This window comes from Eumetopias jubatus, unplaced genomic scaffold (genome assembly GCF_037043125.1).
Source record: "Eumetopias jubatus isolate StellerSeaLion01/CBP00866 unplaced genomic scaffold, mEumJub1_p1.0 scaffold_10, whole genome shotgun sequence".
In the NCBI taxonomy this organism is placed as follows: Eukaryota; Metazoa; Chordata; class Mammalia; order Carnivora; family Otariidae; genus Eumetopias; species Eumetopias jubatus.
In genome coordinates, this window is record NW_028274816.1 from 67062677 (window position 1) to 67071976 (window position 9300).

The 9300-nt window shown below is 44.3% G+C and overlaps 1 pseudogene; it reads left to right on the forward strand.

Moving 5' to 3' along the window:
• Positions 1-380: 380 nt before the first annotated feature.
• On the forward strand, positions 381-6448 carry LOC148163320 (52 kDa repressor of the inhibitor of the protein kinase pseudogene; annotated as a pseudogene).
• Positions 6449-9300: the final 2852 nt, after the last annotated feature.

The following is a 9300-nucleotide window of genomic DNA, read 5'->3' on the forward strand; positions in this document are numbered from 1 at the left end:
GTTCCCTGAAAAACAAGCTTTACACTTTCTGCTATAGCATCAACTTCATTAACTTTAGGGGGCACGGTTTCAGTCCCCCCCCACCCCCCCCACCCCCCCACCCCCCCCCACCCCCCCCACCCCCGTTACGACCATTCCTCGGCCTTAGGGAATTGGGATGATAATGGCTGTGGCTATTCTTGTATCTCCTCAGGGGAGGTAGGTTTTGGGGAAACAACAGTTTCGGTAAATCTTAGCTGTAACATGGCTATGTTCAGGGCTACACAGCAGTTTTTACCCTGCAGGTTAAAAGGGAATAAAAATAACAGGGAGTCAGACATGCTACATTTTTCCCTGTTATAACCTCCCCTTGTCAATCCTGCATTCCATTTCTATGACACATGGGCAGAGGTGTGCCTTCTTTAAGTGCTTCAAGCTGAATTTGGGTGCGGTAGAGGCTTTGGAATGGAAGGATCTGAGACAGTGAAGGTCGCAACTTTTGGTCCCTTGTGCTAATGGAGGGGGGTCTCAGAGATAGTTTCTTATCTGAGAACTTGGGTATTTTTCTACATGGTCTGGTACTACATGACACCATTGATGTTATCCCCGAGTGTAGTCTGAGGAACAGTAACCGTATAGTCAAACCCATTCTCTCATTCTCTCTCAAATCGATCTGATATCCATCCAGTGGGTATCCAAGAATACAGATCAGTAAATCAGTCTGAGCCCCTCCCCTGGGGGGGGGGGGGGGTTGTGGTGGTGAAGGGCTTCTTATAGCCAAGTAGCTTATAGCCAGAAAACCCATGATTTTATTTACATGGGTTCTTTTTTCTTTTTTTTCTTTAAAGATTTCTATTAAGTAATCTCTACACCTAATGTGGGGCTCGAACTCACAACCCCGCGATCAAGAGTTGCATGTTCTACCAGCTGAGCCAGCCAGCTGCCCCTATTTATATGGTTCTTATTTTCCAAAGAGGAGTTAATACAGGTGCAGCAGGGTGGAATTAAGGGTCATAGACTCTGCCTCATTCAGCAACTGATCTGATAGTTAAGAAGAGGCATTTCTATGGAAACAAAAGGAAAACACTGGTTCATGGTTGGAACAAGGGATACACCCAGTGTCTAAGTCCAGAGTGCTGCCAGTGAGAAGGTCTCTAGATGTCAGGCTTGAAGCATCCTCCAATAGAGGGGAGTGGGCAGGGGCAATCTGACGGATTTTCCTGGTGTATAGTTCAAATGTCTCGTTTTGAGTGACTCGTAGAGCAACAGGCACAGAGATTGCCTATATATGCGTTATTGTGGTCATTTCCCTGAAGTTTATCTCAAGTTATCCAGCTTTCATTTGCAAGACCTCAGGAAAAAGGACACTGTTAGTTCTTAATGATTGTAAGATAAGAGAATGGGAGAATGTTGGAAACCTTAGTTTGAAGAGTCATAGTCGGATACTCAAGGAAACCAGAAGGATCCAGGATCCAGCCCAGTTTTATAGGAAAACAACAAACGTTCAAAGATAATTAATCTAACACTCACAAAAGTGTGTTATTGAAATATAATCTTTCCCTCTAAAGTCACCTTCATTCCTGTCAAAGATAGCCAAATGAAGATTAATTTGTTTGTAAAACAAGTCCAGGTTTTTTTTCTTTTTCTCTTAAATTTTTTTTGTTATGTTAATCACCAAACATCACATCATTAGTTTTTTTTGTAGTGTTCCATGATTCATTGTTTGTGCATAACACCCAGTGCTCCACGCAGGATGTGCCCTCTTTAATACCTATCACCAGGCTAACCCATCCCCCCACCCCCCCCTCCCCTCTAGAACCCTCAGTTTGTTTTTCAGAGTCCATCGTCTCTCATGGTTCCTCTCCCCCTCCGACTTACTCCCCTTCATTCTTCCCCTCCTGCTATCTTCTTCTTCTTCTTCTTCTCCTCCTCCTCCTCCTCCTCCTCCTCCTCCTCCTCCTCCTCCCCCTCCTCCTCCTCCTTCTTCTTCTTCTTCTTCTTCTTCTTTTTTCCTTAACATATATTGCATTATTTGTTTCAGAAGTACAGATCTGTGATTCAACAGTCTGGCACAATTCACAGCGCTCACCATAGCACATACCCTCCCCAATGTCTATCACCCAGCCACCCCATCCCTCCCACCCCCCACCACTCCAGCAACCCTCTGTTTGTTTCCTGAGATTAAGAATTCCTCCTATCAGTGAGGTCATATGATACACGTCCTTCTCTGATTGACTTATAACTACCTTTTTGAAGCCGAGAACCAAGCCAAATATTTGCCATCAGATTCGCCTGCAAGACCTGTAGATTTGGGTGAATTCCTCTCTTCTTGAGGCCCTCCAAAGTTCCTGAGGTTTCTGCATCTGCCAGGAGGTGGCACTCTTCACTCACCTGGTAAGGTTGAGGGTACCTCTCTAAGCAAGGTTATCAGGCCAACATTTCCAAGGGGCTTTATTGGCTCCATAAAGTCAATCTGACTTTCTTAAAGCGGTCTCATCGTATCTGAGTCAACGCATGTGTCTCTTCGAGATGACATTCCAGGGGCACCTGGCTGGCTCAGTCGTTAGAGAGCACGACTCTTGATCTCGGGGTTGTGAGTTCGAGCCCCACGATCGGTGTAGAGATAATTTAAAAAAAAATAAAATCTGGGAGGAGCGCCTGGGTGGCTCAGTTGTCAAGCGTCTGCCTTCAGCTCAGGTCATGATCCCAGGGCTCTGGGATCGAGCCCCGCATCGGGCTCCCTGCTCCACGGAAAGCCCGCTTCTCCCTCTCCCACTCCCCCTGCTTGTGTTCCCTCTCTCGCTGTGTCCCTCTCTGTCAAATAAATAAATAATATCTTAAAAAAAAAAAAAGAGTGCCACAAACAATCCAAGAAAACCTTGTCATTTTAACAGAGAAAAGCCAAATCTCTGTCTTATACCAGTGTGCTTTTCAAACTGCCTTCTCCCAATCTTAGTCAGTCCTGACCATGCATAAAATTCCTTTTCAAAAATTCTCCTTCACAAACCCCGTCTGCAATTTCCTTTTTCATTCAGACTCGGTCTTAAAGTTTTCTTTCTTTCTTTTTCTTTCTTTCTTTCTTTCTTTCTTTCTTTCTTTCTTTCTTTCTTTCTTTCTTTCTTTCTTTCTTTCTCTCTCTCTCTCTCTCTCTCTCTCTCTCTCTCTCTCTCTTTCTTTCTTTCTTTCTTTCTTTCAAGATTTTATTTATTCATGAGAGACGGAGAGAGAGACAGAGACAGAGACAGAGACAGAGAGACAGAGAGAGACAGAGAGAGAGAGAGAGAGACAGAGACAGAGAGAGAGAGAGAGACAGAGAGGCAGAGGGAGAAGCAGGCTCCCAAGGAGCAGGGAGCCCAATGTGGGACTCAATCCCAGGACTCTGGGATCATGACCTGAGCCGAAGGCAGACAGACGCTTAACCATCTGAGCCACGCAGGCGCCCTAAAGTTTTCTTTCTTTAAATACCCAGTCTCGTTTCAGCACAGAATTGCTTTCTTTTCTCTCAACAAAAAATGTTTTCTCATTTCTTGTACCTCTTTTACACGTCTGCTACCTTCTCACACACGGAGGTTTTTTTTTGTTATCATTTTGTAGCGGTCCCAATTCCATGTGGCAGAATTTTAATTCTTAGAAAGCTCAGTCTCTGGTGAAACGTTAGTAGTAACCAATGGCGCACTCTCTATTACACTGGAATTCTTTAGATTGGTAAATGTATGAATATATTTCATTATTTTTATTTTTATTTATTTATTTGGACTTTATGTGGGCTCAGATACCCAATGAATTCAACCCAATTTATCACTTAACTTGGCAAAACTTCCAAGTTTCAGGTTACCAAAGATTGTGGAAGCTATCTTAAAGGTTTACCTATCGACCTTTTCCTTCATTTTACCTGTTCGCCCTGAACAAGGACCCATGAAAACTGTATGAGACAGGCAAACTCGACCATCATTTTAAGTAATTTTTGTTGACAAACTGCAACAGTTACCACTTAACTAATAAATTCGGGTAAAATACGATGTCTCATAACCTTGCACGCAAGCTTCTGTGTTGGGTTGAATTGTAACTGCTTTCTGTAATAAATGTAGGTAAAACAAAAGCTGAGTAGGCCCCTCCCTTGGGCCTGGACCCTCGAGTTGAGTTTCTGAGTCCTGGTGGAACAGGGCATTGAGTACTTAGAATTTTCTTTTTTGTACCTGTTGTAAAACAAGGGATTGTTGTAAAACAAGGGATAGCAAACGTGGTGTTTTGTTTTGTTTTTTAAGATTTTATTTACTGATTTGATGGAGAGAGACACAGTGAGAGCGGGAACACAAGCAGGGGGAGTGGGGGAGGGAGAAGCAGGCTGGCTGCCACCGAGCAGGCAGCCCAATGCGGGGCTGGATCCCAGGACCCTGGGGTGATGACCTGAGCCGAAGGCAGACGCTAAAGGACTGAGCCACCCAGGCTCCCAAACGTATTCCAGGCTCCCAAACGTATTTGTTTGTTTGTTTGTTTGTTTGTCTGTTTGTTTGATTTTTGGTTTTTTATAAAGGTGATGGAGAGGTATATTTTGATAACCACAAATACAGGCTCACTGTTGTGACGGGAGCGCGGCACATTCCACTGTGAAGAACAGGATGAAGACATTTTACCTTTAACCCTTGAAGAGAAAGACAACAAAGAATACTTAAAATCTTTATTTGAAATGTTGATTCTTATGGGAAAACAAAACATACCTCTGGATGGGCATGAAACTGATGAAATCCTGGAGGGTCTCTTGACTCCGGATAACTTCCAAGCACTGCTGGAGTGCCAGATACATTCTGGCGAAGAGGTTCTGAGAAAGCGCTTTGAGACAACAGCAGTTAACACATTGTTGTGCTCGAAAACACAGCTGAAACAGATGCTAGACATCTGTGAGAGCTGCATTCATTCGGGAGGAGACCCTCAGGGAAGTGAGAGACTCCCACTTCTTTTCCATCATCACTGATGACGTAGTGGACATAGCGGGGTGAAGAACACTTGCCTGTGTTGGTGAGGTTTGTTGATGAATCTCCTAACCTGAGAGAGGAATTTGTGGGCTTCTTGCCTTATGAACCTGATGTAGAAATTTTGGCTGTAAAATTTCACACGATGGTAACTGAGAGGTGGGGGTTAAACATGGAGTATTGTCGTGGCCAGGCTTACACTGTGTCCAGTGGATTTTCTTCCAAAATGAAAGTCGTTGCTTCTAGACTTTTAGAGAAATATCCCCCCCAAGCTGTCTACACACTTTGGTCTTCCTGTGCCTTAAATATGTGGTTGGCGAAATCAGTGCCTGTTGTGAGAGTATCTGTTGCGTTGGGAACAATTGAGGAAGTTTGTTCTTTCTTCCATCGGATCTCCACAATTGCTTTTAGAGCTTGACAATGTAATTTCTCTCCTCTTTCAGAACAATGAGGAAAAGGGTAAAGAACTGAAGGAAATCTGCCATTCTCAGTGGACAGGCAGCCACGATGCCTTTGAAATTTTAGTGGACCTCCTACAAGCACTTGTTTTATGTTTAGATGGTATAAATAGTGATACAAATATTAGATGGAATAACTGTATAGCTGGTCGAGCTTCTGTTCTCTGCAGTGCAGTAACAGATTTTGATTTCATCATGACCATTGTTGTTCTTAAAAATGTCCTATCTTTTACAAGAGCCTTTGGGAAAAACCTTCAAGGGCAAACCTCTGCTGTCTTCTTGGCAGCCAGTAGCTTGACTGCGGTGCTGCATTCACAAAATGAAGTGATGGAAAATATTGAAGTTTATCATGAATTTTGGTTCGAAGAAGCCACAAATTTGGCAACTAAGCTTGATATTCAGAAGAAACTCCCTGGGAAATCCCGCAGAGCCCAGCAAGGCAACCTGGAATCTCAGCTCACTTCTGAGAGTTACTATAAAGACACTCTAGCTGTTCCAACAGTAGAACACATTATTCAGGAACTGAAAGATATATTCTCAGAACAGCACCTCAAAGCTCTTAAATGCTTATCTCTTCTACCCTCTGTCATGGGACAGCTCAAATTCAACACATCGGATGAGCACCATGCTGACATGTACAGAAGTGACTTGCCCAATCCCGACACACTCTCAGCTGAGCTGCGTGGCTGGAGAATCAAGTGGAAACACAGAGGGAAAGACAGAGAGCTTCCATCCACCATTTATGAAGCCCTGCATCTACCAGACATCAAGTGTTTTCCTAGTGTTTATGCATTGCTGAAAGTCCTCTGTATTCTTCCTGTGATGAAGGGTGAGAATGAATGCTATGAAAATGGACGGAAGCGTCTCAGAGCATCCCCGAGGAACACTCTGACAGACCAAAGGTCAAGTAACTTGACTTTGCCAAACATAAATTTTGATATAAAACATGATCTGGATTTAATGATGGACACATACATCAAACTCTATACAACTAAGTCAGAGCTTCCTACAGATAACTCAGAAACCATCGAAAATACCTAAAAGACTTAGAGTAGGCTTTCTCTTATGTTTGATATTTGTAAAAATCTGTAAGAAATTTGAAAACATCGTACAGAAAAGCTGTCAAGTGTATGCAGGCCACTTAATCGCTGAATATCTTGACCTGCCGACCTCTCATTGAGTACATTAGTCATTGGTAATCTGCCTGTTTAAATGTTCCCTGTTTGAACTCTCATGCTTTGGAGACCTACCTGTTGCAGAAGATAGCATTGAAAGTGCCACATTACACTTCTGTGGGATCTCTGCTAATGGCACTTGGGAATTTTTTTACTTAAGTCATTTTATTTTATTTATTTTATTTATTTTTTTAAAAGATTTTATTTATTTATTTATTTATTTGAGAGAGAGAGAATGAGAGACAGAAAGCACGAGAGGGAAGAGGGTCAGAGGGAGAAGCAGACTTCCTGCTGAGCAGGGAGCCCGATGTGGGACTCGATCCCGGGACTCCAGGATCATGACCTGAGCCGAAGGCAGTCGTTCAACCAACTGAGCCACCCAGGCGCCCTTTATTTATTTTTTTTAAAGATTTTATTTATTTATTTGAGAGAATGAGAGAGAGAGCGCACATGAGAGGAGGGAGGGTCAGAGGGAGAAGCAGAGCCCCGCGCTGAGCAGGGAGCCCGATGCGGGACTTGATCCTGGAACTCCAGGATCATGACCTGAGCCGAAGGCAGTCACTTAACCAATGGAGCCACCCAGGCGCCCTAGTTAAGTCATTTTAGATAAAACATTTATTGTCACTGGATCCAATTATCTGGTATTGAGTTAGCAGTTCTTAGAAGATAAAGATTTTGAAGAGGTATGGGAGGAAGGAGTACATTTTATAAAATGTTACAATGAAGCTCAGAGTGACCTTTGAAAGGTAGGAGTGTTATCAGTATGTTTAAAAAAATCTGTAGGGTGCCTGGGTGGCTCAATCGTTAAGCGTCTGCCTTCAGCTTGGGTCATGATCCCAGGGTCCTGGGATCGAGTCCCACGTCGGGCTCCCTCCTCGGGGGAGGCCTGCTTCTCCCTCTCCCTCTCCTGCTGCCTGTGTTCCTGTTCTCGCTCTCTCTCTTTCTGTCAAATAAATAAATAAAATAAAATAAAATAAATAAATAAGTAAATAAGTAAATAAATAAATAAATAAAAATCTGTAATGGACAGTTAAGGGAGTTACGAGAGAGAGAGAGAGAGAGAGAGAGAGAGAGAGAGAGAGAGAGAGAGAGAGAGAGAGACACGCGAGCTTGCCAGGCAAGGATTGCAGTAGAGATTTTGTCTTTCTCAAGTAAACTTAAAGGAACTAGCTGCAGGTAAAGTTTGAATGGGAGAGCCTGCCATTTTTTTTCCCTCCCCTTTAAATTTTTTATTGTTATGTTAATCACCATACATCACATCATTAGTTTTGGGATGTAGTGTTCCATGATTCATTGTTAGTGCGTAACACCCGGTGCTCCACGCAGAACGTGCCCTCTTTAATACCCATCACCAGGCTAACCCATCCCCCCACCCCCCTCCCCTCTAGAACCCTCAGTTTGTTTTTCAGAGTCCATGGTGTCTCATGGTTCTTCTCCCCCTCCGATTCCCCTCCTTCATTCTTCCCCTCCTGCTATCTTCCTCTTCTTCTTTTTTTTCTTTTCTTGAGAGCCTGCCATTGTTGTTCCACATTGGATTGTTGCTGTTTACATTCCTTTGTCAAGCCTACATCTTCATCAGCTCGTTAGCAAGTGTATGTAGAACACCCACGTCTTCATAAGCTTTTTAGCAGGTATATGTTGAACACCTGTGTTCACGGTCAAGCCAGGATCAGAGGCCGTGGATACTGACAACTTATTTGTCTGTTTTCCTCTGTCTTTTCCCACGACTGTATCTACTGCCTCGTCTTGATTTATAAACAACACCTGGAAAACCTACACATACAAGTGTTTTGTGGTTTATCTAGGAATAATACAGAAAATATTGCTGTTACTTTTGGTGAAGAAAATCAATTTTGTATAGTTTATTTCAACCGAAATAAAATGTGAATTTTGTTTAAAAAAAAATAAACCAACAACCTTGAATTGGCTTTAACGCCAAAGAAGTCGCACCTGTGTCCACTAAAAAGTCAGTCGACTGTTTCCCCCCTATCAGGCTCCTGCGGCGAAAGTCTGAAGTGGGCGGTGGTAATTCCAGGGGAGCCCTCGGGCCCCTTCCTGCTAATTTGGGAGGTGCTCCAATTTAAACCTCATAAGGAGGTGGCCCAAGGGCTTGGGGTGTTCTTTGCTCCTTGATAAGGGGGTGGGGGGGGGAGGTGGAGGAGGAGGAGGAGGAGGAGGAGGAGGAGGAGGAGGAGGAGGAGGAGGAGGAGGAGGAGGAGCCCACGGCGCCGGGGTGGGGGGTGGGGGCTGGGGGAGCGGCAGCTGGGATGATGGCAGGGGAGTTGAGCGCTCCAGGCACACCAGTGGTACGGAAACGGGGCGGGGGAGGCAGCAAGGGAGCCGTTGGCAAGGCCCGGAGCAGATTTACATTTACAGTTTTGGAGGAACCTTTTCTTTTTTTTCTTTTCCTTTTCCGCCTCCGCCTATGCCACTTTCTTCATCTCGTTCTGCTAAATGGGCTTTGTCTGTGGTGGCTTTTCAGCCCTCCAGAAGCCAACGGGTTGGGCATCGGTCCCGGTGCCTGTACTTGGGGAGGAGGAGGAGTGGACTTCAGATTTCTAGCATCGGCCTGTCTTCTTCCTCCTCTTCTTCATTATTTTGACTGTTGGGAAGTGGGGGTCAGGTCAGGTGTGTTCAATTTTTGTCTATCTCTGGTCAGGTGTGTTCAATTTTTGTCTATCTCTGGACCCTCCCTCGGGTCCCTTCCCTTGAGGCATC